Source organism: Marmota marmota, unplaced genomic scaffold, assembly GCF_001458135.2.
Source record: "Marmota marmota marmota unplaced genomic scaffold, marMar, whole genome shotgun sequence".
Taxonomy (NCBI): Eukaryota; Metazoa; Chordata; class Mammalia; order Rodentia; family Sciuridae; genus Marmota; species Marmota marmota.
In genome coordinates, this window is record NW_026000103.1 from 2,702,479 (window position 1) to 2,718,010 (window position 15,532).

Genomic DNA, 15,532 nt, shown 5'->3' on the forward strand with positions numbered 1-15,532 from the left:
AACCCTAAATTTGGGTGATTAAGATATTTCCCACTCTCAGGACTAGGGAAGTGGGTTCTATGTTGCAAAGACGATGTTTTAATACTTGGTACTAGAAATGAAGAAATAAAATCAGATTTCAGCAAGAGACATTCTACAAGACCTCAGGAGAGATTTCCACACAGGGAGCCATGAACTATTTCCCAGGAGAGCAAACATGTCTATCATAGTCATAAGAGGTAAAGCTGTTTTAGTAATAGATTAAATTTGGAGTACATGCTACAGAGTCAAAGACTGAATAGATGGAAGTTTTTCAAGAATAAATGTACAGGGATCCCAGGCAAAATGAAATGCATCACAGTTTATTACATCTTTAAGACAAATTCTGTAAAACTTAAGGGACTCAGATGGTGCTTCCTAGTCACTACTGTATAAAGCTCTGAAATAAGTTTTCATCTCCTCATTCTTAAACTGTTTATAGACATGTGAGAAGGTAAAAATCCAGGGGAGGGTTTAGAATTAAGAATGATTTTAGTTCAGTTGCACTGACTACCAATGACACAAATATATTCTCTGGGAGTAATCAATCAGGATTATATATTCTCTTGGTTTACCAAAGAAGGTTGATTTTAAGCCAAGCTGGCTCCTGCTGGACTAGTGCTTGTAATTGATACTCACTTCATTGATCACTGCTGGGGTTCAGATCAAGGAGCAGGAAACCTCATTTTAAGATATTAGCATGTGAAGGAAGGAAGGAAGAAGAAACAGGGAGAAGGAAAGCAAAGAAGTAAAGGTTCGGGATCAGATTTGGAAAGTCAAAGGACAACAAAGAATTTAGCTGGGCAACGCTTTCCCAAAAGAGAATCCAAATCCTTGAGACCTACAAAAACAATCACCCGATTGATGTACATATCACAGAAGGAAAAAAAAAATTGAAAGACAAAAATGTGCAGCCTAGTGAGAATTACACTCCCTTCCATTAAACTAAAAGTCTACTTTGCCATCTGAGTGCCTACAGCCTAGCTGTAGGAAACATTGATATGCCAGGGCTTTCTGGTAGAGAGCTACAGACAGGTCAGAAGTTTGGGAAAGAATCTTCCTTGGATCCAGTTCCTTTTAAACTCAGGATGTGAAGGAAGAAATCCTCAGTTGATACTGAATATAGCACTGAAGGTAAAACATATTCAAGTGAAACTGTCCCTTTTCTTAACCTCTATTTCAGGCCTTGACTTTTTCTGTGTCAACGCTTGAGGAAATTTTAAGTATTTTAACTTAAATCAAATGAAGAATTAAAAAAAAAAGTACACAACTTTTCAAAGGTCTCAGCTTCTCCAAATAGGCCAAATTGGAAAGAGGGATGCCAAACAGGGCTAACCATGTTTGCCATCTCCTCACCCATGGAATATCTCACTAAGTTATCTATGGTCATATATGCTAAGGTCAAAAGGTAAAAAGGTAAATATTCAAAATTTAATTTACATATAATTAAGTAATTTAAAAAGTGATGATTTTTTTAAAAAAGCATAAATATCTAAGAGAAATGCAACTGAAAAGAGCTACAAAATACATTGGACCCTCAGCCCTACCACTTTCTTTGCCATTCCATGGCATTGATGGTTACTACCATTTGAGCTGATGTTTGTAATGGCGTCTGACACTAAACAACACAAAAGCTACAAGAGATAAAGGAAATTATCTATACACTGTCTTAACAGTTATAAGAAATGCTCAAAGGAGGAACAGGAAAACAATTCTTAATTTTCCCAAGTTCTTAATGAACTTGTAATTTCATTTATTCTGTGTACTGGGGACTACCAGCCCTATGAACAGATAAAGCGGGGAAAAGACTTACATAAAGATGAAGAAAATGGAATTGGGCTGGAGGAGGCAAGGGAGAAAGAATGGCAGAATGAAATATTGTTGTATTCGTTATGTGGTTACTTAATATATCTTCTACACTAAAGAGTTCAGTACAGAGAAAAACATAGAATCATAGAGTTTATTATGCCCAATAAATATCAACCAAACAACAACTACATCAACCAAGAGTAAACTTTTTTAAGAGAGACACTTAGTACATTTCATTTTTTAAAAACATTTCAACATAATACTTTGCTTTTTATACACACTTAGTCCGGCTTTCTCCTCTTCTCTCTCTCTCTCCTTCCTCCATTCTATGTCTACACGAACAGTGGGAAATATTTATCCATAAGGTCTATTGAACAACAGAATGACGCTATGCAAACCCATAATTTTTAGGGTTATAGAGTTAAGTGATACATTTAACTGTCTTGATTTCTAAAGTAATGAACGAAATGTAAAGTGTTATTCAGTTTACATTATTTAATTATTTATTAAGTGTTATAAATTATTCATGTTCACACACAACATAAGCAAAAACTCAGACAAAAGAAATAGCATGTAAGTTTCAAGGACAGAAAACTTTTCTTTATGTCTAGACCATGGAATTGACAGAGGAATACTGAGAATAAAAGTGGGGAGATGAGCAGGGCGCAGCTTAGGAAGAGTTTTGCAAATTATATAGAGAATTGGGTTTAAACTAGAGGAAAATCTGGAGCTGCTAAAGTATTTTACATGGGGTCTAGAATTACCAATTTTATATTTCAGACAGATCATCCTGGCTACAATTTTGGAACAAGTCCTAAGTACAGCAGACTGGCTTGGAGACAGTAGTAGTATGCCACTGATGATGAGGGTCTTGTCTTGGGCAATGACAGCAGTGTTCTAAAGAACAAACTGGAAACAGACTGAAAAGATAAGTACGTAGACTTGAGAGAGCTTGTTGATTACTTGGGTTATAGGAACCACAGGAAGAGGAAGAGAGTTCAAAATGTAAGAGAAGATTGTGAGTTCAGCTCGGGATATGCTGAGTCTAGAGTCTACATAGAACTGAGAGAGAGTGGATATATGTTTAGATTTGTAATTCAGGTTAAGTACCTGGGTTAAAGTCATAGATTCAGGAAATAATAAGTACACAGATGAAATCCTTGAGAATATTGACTCAGGGAAATTATATAGTGGGAAGAGTAAGTAGTCTAGGACATAATCTAGGAAACTCAGGCATTTTAGAAATGGGAAAAGAAAAGGTACCTCAAAACAAGGTGAGAAAGGAAGAATAAAGTCAAAGAATTGGTGATGTTGGAAAGTCTAAACCTTCTCATTTGCTTGTTGGTCTACCAAGGTCACTACAGACATCAAGGAGGAAAGGATCAACAATGTGGAGAGGAGATGAAAAACACCAGTGCTGACTCCTGCTCTGGACTTACCAACAGGAGGGTCATGCTGGTCTTGCTGAGAGGATTTTAGCACTATGGGAGGTGGGAAATCCAGTTTGCAAAGGGATGCTGACTGATAGGAAGTAGGGGAGTCACATCAGTAAGTGAGCATAACCCTGAAGACGTTTGAATATGGAAGAAAGAGAAGGAGCACAGAATAGAAGATGTAAAATAGAGAAAGGATGGATTTTTAAAAAACAAGCAATAGGAGTATCCTGAACACATTTAAACACTGGTTGCACCATGCATCCATAGTGTAAGTAATCTACAAGGCATCTGGATTTCCTACCTGGTCCTTTGGATCCTGAAGAATCGTTCTTCCTGCTTCCTCCATCTTCACCCATCCCCCAAACCAGGCCAGGCTTGCCCACCCACATACTGTCAGGGCTCCCAGCACATAGCCCAGGTAGAGCCCTTTCCATTAATGCTAGGTTAATTAGTCTTGCTCATAAGACCAAAGAATAAACCTTTTCCTTTAAAAAATCAGGGACGAGAATGGTATCTTATGGAAATATTTCTGTAACCTCTCAACTTCAGTTAGCAAAGTTTCAAATCTTCAACGGTCCTGTTGTGCTATGAAAGTCTAGAGATGCTAAAAATAATTATTTTTTCAAAAAATATGGCAACTTCCAAATACTTTCAAATCTGAACAGACTAACATACAACTGGCCCTCCATTTCCACAGTCTCCACATTTACTCACTCATTCAATAAACCACAGAAAGCAATGTTTTTTAGATGTGTCTATACTGGACATGTAGATTTTTGATCATTATTCCTGAAATAATATGGTATAACTGTATAGACTTTATATTGTAATAAGTATTATAAGTAATCTAGAGATGATTTAAAGTAAATGGGAGGATTGCATAATTTATTTGCAAATACTATGACATTTTATATGTACTTGAGCATCTGGGATTTTGATATCCATGGAGGTCTTGATCCTATCGTCCATGGATACCAAAGGATGACTGCATTTTGAATTCCTCTTCACATAGTATGGCACAGTTTATATTTTCATTTTTGAAGATTTACTTTTAGAACACCTGGTTTTAAAGTGAGAAAATATTTAGGTTATCTAATGGGGACAGTGAATAGTAACACTGTCTTGAAATGAGGCTTCTAGAATGTGGACTGCATATGAGGTATCTAGAATCTTTACTCAGTTATTATGGGGTTTTCTGTCCTCAGAAAATTGGTTTTAAAAACTATTATAGCTTGGATCTGAAATGTCCTCCAAAGTCTCAGGTGTTCAGAGGCGGGGCTTTTGGGAAGTGATTGGATCCTGAGGGCTCCAACCTCATTAATGGATTAATTCATTGATGGATTACTAGGATGTGGGACATAACTGGAGGAAGTAGGGCACTGTGAGCATACCATGGAAAGGTTTGTATCCTCCCAAACAGATAGACGGACAGACACACTCTCTCTCCTTTTTAATTTTCATGTGCTGGGCAGTTTTCCTCTTCCCTGCCCTTCCACCATGATGTTCTGCCTTGGACCTAGCCAACAATGGGCTGAAAACTCTAAAACCATGAAACAAAATAAAGCCTTTATCCTTTAAGTTGTTTATGTCTGGCATTTTGGTCAGTATGACAAAAACCTGATTAACACAATAACCAAATCCACAAAACACCTCTGTATAGATTCCCATATAAGATTAGAATGATTGCTTTCCCAGTTTGGAAACAATCAATGTTAGGAGGTTGGTTATTGGTAAATATAAAAATATTTTAGGGATAAATGAGTTGAATAGTTGCTTAGAACATATTCACTCTGCTATGGTAGCCTGTCTTAATGCAACAAGTTGAAGGGTATATTTAATGCAAAGAACAGTATGTAAATATGTTGCCTCTTTTCTATTAGAACTGGAGCTCCTCCCCAAGAGAGGAGGGAGATATCTTTAGCCAAGGTCTGTTATCACTCCTCTGATTTTCACTGTCATTACAGAGATACCAACATACCTTCATCATGTGTTTCAATCTTAAGATTATCAAGAGGTCTAAATTATTAACATAGTTACAGTTATATGCATGAGGATCTCTCTTGCTTAAAAGAAGAATAAAAAATATTCCAAATAAAGTACCTGAGAAGGGTACAATTAGAAAATTACCCAAATAAGAACTTCTCTCTCTCAAGAATTAAATAACAGGAAAAATCTGTCTCCTTTGATTATAGTCATTCTTTACATTTTTTTTTATAATGGAAGCAATAGCTTTAAATAAAAGGAGAAAGAAATGTTTACTCTATTTTATTTCTGTTTTCCCAAGTTCCAGTTTTGTGACCTAAATTGATAACAGATTCTTGTAGAAGATGATTCTGCCTGCCATAAATTTGGAAAGAAATGGCAGAAATTAGATGAACTGGTTTATTTAGAAAATTATTTTTAAGTTCATTAAATGTTTAAAAAGCAAACAAACAAAATATTGACAGGAAAATCACCACTATTAGAACTGAGAACTTCATATTTGTAATCTAGCCAACAATGTAGGATATAACTTCAGAAGGAAAGTGGAAACAGAAGTATTTAAAACAATTCAGAATATAAATAATTTTTTGGTAAAAGTTTTTTTGTGTGCATGTGCACGGCACTGCTGTGGAGTTCATAGCTGAAAATCATCTGTTAATGGATCTCCAACAGAAGAATGCATGGAACTTAGGTCAGGAATGTACAGTGTGAATTTGTATTGTGCCTAGAAAATGAGCACATTGACACTCCTGGGACCACAGGCCAATCAGTCAGGTCTACTTCCCTCCCTATCTACATATTTTACTTCATCAATTCCTCACTAACTCTGTAAGGTATAGGTATCATCATTTCCTTTTTTAAACATGATTTGTGAGAATAAGCAAATATGCCCAAGGTTTTACAGGTAGTATGAGGTGTTGATTTGGGTTTGAACCCAGGTTGATTTCATTTCAAAACCTAGGAAATCTCCACTCAGCCATAGTGTCTTCCCTGGATTGGTTGTGAAGCTAGTTGATTCTTAGTTGGAGACTCTAATTCAGGACCTGCCAGACCATCTATCATATCAAAATCAACAGTACCTTGAAAGAGTATCAATGAAATCACCTAAATGAGAACTTTCTTCCGCCTCCCCAAGAATTGAACACCAGGCAAAATCTGTCTCTTCTTATGGATTGTTATCCTTCCCTTTTCCTTTTCCTTATAATGGAAATTACATGTAACAATAATTCTTTGAGAACTCTCCTGCCTGAATATCGTACTCAGTTACAACAGCTAGGTTACAGTATTTTTGTCCCTGTTTCTCTGTTTTTGTTTTTTTTTTTTAATCTTTTAACTTTTATTTAACCAAGCTTACTGCATTTATGATATTTGGAAAGCTATCTTATACCATTTTTGCAAAAGTGGTTTGGTATAAATAAATGGCAACATTAAAAAAAAAATAACACCTGAGAACATTTTTAAAACCTTGGTAACCCTATCTTTTAATGGTTAGATAATTTGTGATGTAAATTTTCTAGCTTTCTGGCCACTCCTGCAAAAATGGTTACATTCTGAGGTGGGAAAAAGAAAAGAAAATTGGGGGAAAATTGCTCCTACTAGGTGGCAGCTATGGTTGGGTGCTTCATTTACATAATCTTCATTATTCCTCACATGCTTACAGATGATGAAAGAGACTCAGATGTTCACTAAGCTCATGCAGCTCAAAAGTGCCAGTTGGGATTTTTACATCCAGGTATGTCTGATTCCTAAGTGCTCTTTTCATTCTGCCAGCAACATCCTGGTACCGTGACACCAATCTTGGGTAGTCCATAGGCCGGGCATTCTACACTCAGTTATACCTATGGAAATAGCTGTATACGTTCCAACTTTAAATGACTTTATAACTGTCTATTGTTTGTCCTCAACTAAATCTATTCATGCTATATGGCCAAATTTTAGTAAATATTTTGAAAAACAAAAATTGGACTGGTGCTTAAAAAAAAGATTACAAGAGAGAGAAAAACTCTAAATATGTGATAGCATGGAGCACACAGAAAAGTTTTTACTGCCACTTAGTTTTGGAAAACTTTGAAGTCAGCATCTCCATTTATATATAACATACTCATCTCTAAATATAAAACCATGAAACCTTTATAGGAATCCTGCCCTTTTTCCCAAATGTTATGTAAAGTTTATATTTACATCTATGTAAGATACATGGGCTGGACAAGATCCATTCAAGAGTATGAAAGTACAATGAGGAGTGTGCCTTCTATAGTTATATAATATATTGACTTTGGGCTTATGCTAGAGGAATTGTTCCTTGCCTCCAGCTCCTGAATTTACTACAGCTGCCAAACACTTCCAAAACCTCTCACTCTCAATCCCAGGGCTGGTGAAATTCCACAGCCCGGGGAGATCAAGTTTCGCATCAATATTTTGGTGGGCTCTTTGCCAATGCCTTATCAAGGAAAAATATAATTATAGGCGAGACTGCAGCAGGCTGATTCTATAATGTTCTCCCTCCTGTCTCAGCTGCTAAAATATAATATAATAAAAGTGATATAAGATACTGCATCTGCCCTTTTGGTAATTCTATTTTCATTTTAGTTCCATTGCTGGATTGAGGATGACTCCAAGCCACGCCAAAGCTACTGATGTTCAACTCCTAAAACTTTAGCATCTGACTTAGGAAAGTGACAGCTTAAAATAGAACTCAACGATAGAAAGGAGAACTGGCAATGAATAGATAATTTGGAGTCTTATTGCAAATGAGGCTTTGTTTTCTTTCTGGAACTGCTTTAATGAACCGTTCAACTTTGACACTGCAGATAAAGTTAGTATAAGGTCCTCAAGAATTCATTCATTTTCTTTATGGGTCCTTGAGGACTTATTTTCTATAATCAGAGTATGTCAACACCAGGGCATGATCCAGGACCCATTCCCATTGTTCATGCAGATTAGACTGTACCAATGTCTTACCTATAGCACATCCAAGACAAGAGGCACAATTTGATCTGTGGTATCTTAGAAACCATAACAACATGATGTGGTTATATGATACTTACACAATTATTATTTTTAAACATAGATCCGAAACAAAGATGTTTTTATAGCACTTTACTGATTATAGACTCAAGACCAAATGTTTTATCATAGCATCAAAGAGCTTTCTATCATCTTTCCTCACTTTAACGTGCTTCCTCAGCCTCCTCTTTCACTCTTCCCTATAGGTATGCTATTCTCTCTAGTCATGTGACTTCACATATCTCCTGTGCTTTCACACCTTTGCCACCTTGACACCTCTCTTCAATGCACCACTCTTCTTTTCTCCGTCTATGAACACTTTCCACCAAAACCTACACGTGAAATGTGCCCTATCTCATCCCCTAAACAGGCTAAATTAATTATGTCACAGTCACCAGACTGTTCATCTGCATTTCTCCTCCCCCAGTTACAAGAGCTCCTTTGGGCAAGATGATGCTTATCCATCTTGGTATGCTGAGCATCTAGGACAGTCCAGGCATGTTGTTGGCCCTTAATAAATACAGTTAATCAGTAATTTTATGATTTTTTTTCTAGAAAAGCCATGCATTTCTTCAAATATGATCTCTAGCGATTAGCTTGTTTAGTGCTGCATCTAAGGTTGTGTTTCTTTACAACTTGGACTTACCTTGTCCATAGGGAGTTTCTAGGTGTTGCATTCAGAAGTGAGAGTTTGGATTCCAGTTTTACCACTTCCAACGGTGTGGAATTAGGATAATATCCCACATGTCTATAAAATGGAAATAATATTTTGGGGGGAGGAATTTTTTAGGGATAAAACACCTGGCACATACTCAATGTTCAACAAATGATTTATCCCTGGGATGGTAACATCAGGATGTGGCACCCAGAGTGTAAATAAGACCCTGAGGGAATAGGAAGAGAGACCTTGGTTTTCATTGATGAAATAAGGAAGGTTGCTGATGGAGCATGGAATGCTAATTGGCAAGTCACACTCCAGCTTGTGACTGCACAGCCAGTGGATGCAGGGGTGGTAGAACCATGGGGAGGGAAGGGAGGGGAAGGAGGAGGACTCTTAGGAAAACAAGAGTCCTGATACTTGATTTCTGAATAACTAAAGATATTGAACCTAATTGCCAGCATTTATTTAAGACTGTCAGAATGTTTACAAACTCTCTCTGGTTTTCCAAAGTACATTGTAAGGCAGGTATGATCAGTCGCAGAGATCAGGAAGTTGAGTTCATGGAGGTTACAAAACTTGCCCAAGGAGACACAGCTAGTACATGGTGATGTCTGAATTCAAAACATTAGTTTCTGAAAAGCCAGGCTTCTTGTACCACACCAGGCACCTCCTAAATTCCATGAAACAGACAACTGGTCCAGTTGCCAACATTATTCATCTCTGTTAGCTGGCCAAATAAGAACATTCTATTTCTGGGTTACGCTTGCACATTTAAAAAGGGGGATCTCATCTATATTAAATCTCATTTCATTGTGTGAAAAAGGCAAGGCCAGTTTTTAACCCCATCAGACAGATGAGGAAACAGGACTCAGTAATTAAATGCCTAAGAATAACATATAACATGTACATAAAAGACACGTGTATATATTGACACCACTAAACTGTAAACTCCAAGAGGTCCTGGCTGGTGCTGATCCAGCTCAGTACTGGCGTACTACTCACTGCCAGCCATGGCAAATAAGAATCACAAATGAAGGGGAAGTTTGTTGAATGAATGCATGCACACATAAACTAGGAAATGAACACATCAGTAGATGAACAATGTATATTCAGAAGACAAGCCGAAACATTTATTTTTGGCCAGAGCCCTTAGGGCATGTGACTAGATTTCTTGGGGCATGTAACTAGATAGATCAGTGTTGATGATAAACATATGCTACCATCTAATTGAGGGCTTTGAAGCACTGCCTTCAGTATGAATATTGCTTAGCTTCCTAAGCCATGAAGGAAAAAAACTAAATCCTTAAGTGACAGTTACTTTATAACACGTAAGATATAAATGCCACAAACATGTAACATTTAAGGGACTCCATCTCTGGGAATTGGTCCTTCCTCTACCTCTAGTAAACTTTCCTCCATTTGTATCTATCAGATTTCTCTTCACATACTTAGGTACAATTGAAGGTATCTTAGTCTATTCAGGTGTCATAACAAAATACCACGACATGGTGGGCTATAAACAACTGAAATTATTTCTCAGACCTAAAGGCCAGTAAATCCAAGATCAAGGTACTGGCAGTTCAGGACTTGGTCAAGGCTTGCTTCCTAGCTCATGAGTGGCTGTCTTCTCACTGTGTCCTCATGTGGTAGAAGAATCAAAGGAGCTTTTTCTGTCCTTTTTTAAAGGGCATTAGTCCCACTTATGAGATCTCTACCCTCATGACCTAATCACCTTCCAAAGACTCCACTCCCAAATGCCATGGCCTTGGGGTTAGGTTGGGGGTGCACAGACATTCAGTATAGGGCAAAGAGGGTTTCTGCTTTTTAAAAAGGTTTGATAGAGAGCCATCTATGCTAAAATGTTAGCAGTAGCTATAGGAGGAAATAGAGGTGTGACTAAACCTGTTTCATGGGGACCTCTGTGTTGCACATCCTTCTGAGTCAATGACTGTTTCTGGAGTTGTTCCAATAATACTTACTTTAATATTCAGATACTTTTCCAGAAAATTCAGAATTATAAAATTTATTTTACATGCATGTGTTCATCTAGCCACCCATTACTGCTATGTCACTCATTATTTCAGGCACAAAAGATGTATTCTGATGTGGGGATTAAAAGAGTTTCTGCACCAGACTGCTTATTCTCCTATCCTAGTTCTGCCAAATATGATCTACCTTCCTGGGGATAGGGCTTAAGGTATGTACCCATGCCTGTAATCATGGGGATAATATCTATGTTATCAGGTTATTAGGAGGGTCAAATGAGTTAATACATGGAGAACACTTGGAATTTAACATGATACCTGGTTTACCATAAATGAATGGGAAAATAACTGACTAAAATGGTGTGAAGAGTGATAGTAGCTCTGGTGGTTAAAAATATACACTCACAATAGAAAACAGCTCATGACATTCTCTGAGAGTGCATGTGTTCACCACAGCCATGAAAACAAGCATGTTGGTTTAGTAGCTAACCTGACACTCGGGCAAGCTCTTGTACAAATTTTTCCTTGACACTCATTTTTCTTCTCAAGATTTGCATCTTCCTCTTACTCACTGGTCATCTTTTGCCTTTTTATTGACATGCAGCCCTATGATAGATGTGTTCCAAAATTCTTCAAGTCTTAAACTGCCACTTTACGTTTTCCATTGTTTTTATCTTGTCCATACAACTAGATTGAAACAGGGAAAAATATCTTAAATACCTTTGAACACAATCTAAAGCCATGCTAAATACACTTGAATGAACGAATGAGAAGCCAACTTGGTAAACGTCGGGAAGCAAGTTATATTTCCTCCTAACATTTCTTCTCCCAGTTGGTTGCTTTTGAGTTATTTGAACTCAAAATGTACCTCTTTTAATCTAATCTTTTAGTCTCAGGGTCAGAACCTTTTCTAACCATTCTTAGATTAGCCCAAAGGCACTCATAAGCAACTGATTATAATCCATTTACCTAACACAACAAACAAAGCAAGAACTGGGAATCTGAAGTATAATTGTTGGCCCTCTCTGCAGCTTTGGAAACCCCTTGCTGCCAGTCTGCTTTTTTAATATCTGTGTCTATAAATTGGAAAGAAAATGACTGACATATTGTTAGCTTCTATAAATGAGAGGGAAAAAAATGGTTAGTAATCTATGCCTATAAAATGGAAAGACAATGTCTGATCTACTGTTACCTTCCATAGATAAAGGTTGATTGATTTGCAATTCTTCCAGGGAAGGAACCCAAATTCTCTTGCACTGAGTTGGAAGGTCAGTTTCTAAATCTCCGAAATAAAGAGAAAGTTTGCACACAGAGACTGACTCTACAATGCGATCATTAATGGGACTCTTCAGTTCATTCTTTTGGAATAGGTCATGCAGGTCAAGAGTAACACAACCATACCGACATCATGCCAAACACCCACCAGTCAAATTCCAGCTATATTTCATTTGATTTTTGTAAAATGTAATACCAGAAGAGCAAAGGTTTGTGCCCAGGCAGTTATTACAGAAACAGGAGTGTCACAGCTCTTTAGCACACAGCTGCATATAACTAAAAATGACCTATCTTGAAACTCAGTAAAAGTGGAGGTTCAGTAATTTGAAAATTTTATCAGCTCTTACCAAGGTTTTTTTCTCCATTCTACACTGAATAATCGTTCCTTGCTTGTTAAGCAGATCTTGAACATATAATTTTGTTAGCTCTTTCTTTTCTTTGAATTAGCCAAAATAGGGCTTTTGAATAAAATATTAACTGGTCTCAATTCTTTGTTCAAGGTTGACTTTTCATTTAAGTCCAACTGCAAGCAACAGGTCATATTTCACTGAAATAATGGCAAGTAGCCCTATATTAGAGACATTCTTACATAAAAGTTCCACATTAGGAAAAATGCATTCTGAGAAATAATCAAATACAGTAGAGAGGTCAAGTAGATGGAAAATGGAGCTCTGATCTGCAAAACAGCCTCAATAGGCTGCATTCATTCAGGGAGGGGATGAGTGGAACCACGCAACGCCAATGTGTGAAAATCCATTACTCAAGAGGAATGTGCTAACACTCTAACATTTCCAAATCAATTTTTGATTAATATATAAGATGCTTGATTTATACTAAATGTCAAACATATAATAAAATATATTTTCTTATAGTCAGTAAAATCCATGTCACACTAATACATTGTGACCTGTATTTTTTTCTTAATTGTCTAGAAACCAGTTTCAAATTGTTGCTTCCCCTCAGTTTGTTCTCTCTCTCTCTCTCTCTTATTTTAAGAAGTTATACATAGGAAAAAACATGTCTTCAGTGTATAACCTGATGAGTTTTGATGAAATGCATCCATGTAACCCCCAGCATAATACATACAGAACATTTTCATCACTTTTGTTCTGATTTCAATTACTATACACACGTTTGCTTACTCCTATATAACATAGTTGTCTTAGTTTATTTCTGCTGCAATGAAAAATACCGTAGGGTGGGTAATTTACAAACACAGAAACTTGCCACTTACAGTAATGAGGCACGGAAGGCCAAGATGAGGGCACTGCAGATTTAGTGTCTGGGGATGGCTTGCTCTGCTGTTTGGATCACAGTTTTTGCTGAAACATCACACGGCAGAAGGGGCAAACAGATTCCCTCAAGCCTCTTTTATATTATTTTATTTTTTGGTACCAGGGATTGAACCCAGGTGCACTTAAACACTGAGCCACATCCCCAGCCCTTTTTATGTTTTGTTTTGAAACAGGGTTTCACTAAGTTGCTTAGTGCCTTGCTAAGTTGCTCAGGCTGGCTTTGAACTTGCAATCATATATATTGAACTTGCAATCAGCTTCTCAGTTGCTCAGATTACAGGTGTGTGCCACCACACCCAGTCCTTAAGCCTCTTTTATAAGGGAATTCATGAGGATGGCCCTTGTGACCTAATTTATCCAAAGGCTCCCCTCTTAGTATCATCACATTGGAGATCATATTTCAACATATGAACATTAGAGGGACACAAATATTTAGGCCAAAGCAATAGTATGTATTATTTCATGTCTGACATTTTTCACTGAACATAGTATCTGAGACTCATTCATATTGTTGTAATAATAATTCTTTAAATTGCTTGGTATTATTTCATGATATTAATATATCACATTTTGGTTGTTCATTCTCCTGTTGATGGACACTTGGAGTGATTCCAACATTAGGCTGGCTTGAAAAGAACATAATGTCACCAGGAATTATACCTTTTAATCCTTGAAATTGAGACTTATTTTATGACTTAACATATAGGTTTTTTTATACATTTTATCTGCACTTAAAAATAATATGTATTCTGAGGTTGTTAGATGTATGCTTCATAATTGCTAATCAGGTCAAGGTGATTGATGGTATTGATCAAATCTTATGTATCCCCAATTATTTTTCCTAATTGATCTACTACTTACTGGGAGAGCATTTTAAATCTTCAACCATATTTGTAGATTTATCTATTTCTTCTTTTTAGTATATCAGTATTTTCTTAATATATAAGTTATGCAATAGGATCATATGCATTGATAATACCTTATCTTCTTATTAACTCTTGTATCATTATGAAATAACAGTATTTATTTCTGGTGATACTTCTTGTCCTGAATTCTATCTTGTGTCCCATTTATTATAGCCACACCATAATTCTCTTCTTTTCTTTTTTTTTTTTTTTTGGTCTTTTAACACAAATAGGAAATTACCATAACGATTACTCTATCCCCTACAGTTACTAATGTAATCCTTTTTTTGTCATTTATTACCATCTTTTTTTATGCTTACTATTTATATAGCATATCTCCTTCCATCATTTTATTTAAGTATATCTGAATATAGCATAAAATTTTATTCTATTAGTCTGGATTTAGTCAGCTGGGTTTTTTTTAGTTAATTAATTTTAATTATTGATACTGTTGTATTTATGCCTATTATTATGTTATTTGCTTTATTTCCCATCTCTTTTTAAAATTATTTTTTTAGATGTTGATAGACCTTTATTTCATTCATATATTTATATGTACTGCTGACAACTGAACCCAGTGCCTCACATGCTAGGCAAGCACTCTACCACAACCCCAGCCCTCCCTTCTCTTTTTAACATTCTTATTCCCATTTCTTGTCTTCTTTTGGATACACACTTTTTTTGTATTCCATTTTAATTTCACTGATCTTTTTACATAGCTTTAGCAATTACTATATACATGCATTTACATAGCCTATTCAGAATTAAAATCATACTGCATCATAAGAAGTAAAAGTATTTTGCAATTATATAATTCCATTAACTTCTCCCACTCTTTTTGTTAATGTTTTTTATATATTTTCCAGCTGCTGATAAACCTCATAATGTGATACTGGAATTTTGCATTAAAAATCAGATATCCTTTAAAGAAATTAAGAAAACAGTCTTTTGTCTTTTACCCACTTATTTGCCATTTCTGATGCTCTTCATTTCTTCCTTGAGACCTGGATTTATAACTGGTGTCATTTTTCCTTCATCTTGAAAAAAATCTTTGGGCTTTTCTTATAGTGTAGGTCTATGGGCTTTAAATTCTCTCCTTTCATTTATTTGAAAGTGTGTTTATTTCGCTTTCATTTCTGAAGGATGTTTTTGTTGGATA

The 15,532-nt window shown here is 36.2% G+C and overlaps 1 protein-coding gene and 2 long non-coding RNA genes across 4 annotated transcripts in view; 2 read left to right on the top strand and 1 right to left on the bottom strand.

The window, feature by feature from the left end:
* LOC125610826 overlaps positions 1–12,028 on the top strand; it is a 33,428-nt gene extending 21,400 nt beyond the window's left edge. Inside the window, exon 3 of the long non-coding RNA XR_007340882.1 lies at positions 6,907–12,028. This is a non-coding gene — a long non-coding RNA (uncharacterized LOC125610826). The remainder of the gene's footprint in view (positions 1–6,906) is intronic.
* Positions 1–15,532, bottom strand: part of Adamtsl1 (ADAMTS like 1) — a 905,649-nt gene that overhangs the window by 491,664 nt on the left and 398,453 nt on the right. The window lies entirely within an intron of this gene.
* The window catches only part of LOC125610827, a 243,682-nt gene that overhangs the window by 125,123 nt on the left and 103,027 nt on the right, over positions 1–15,532 (top strand). The gene's annotated exons all lie outside the window — the stretch shown is intronic.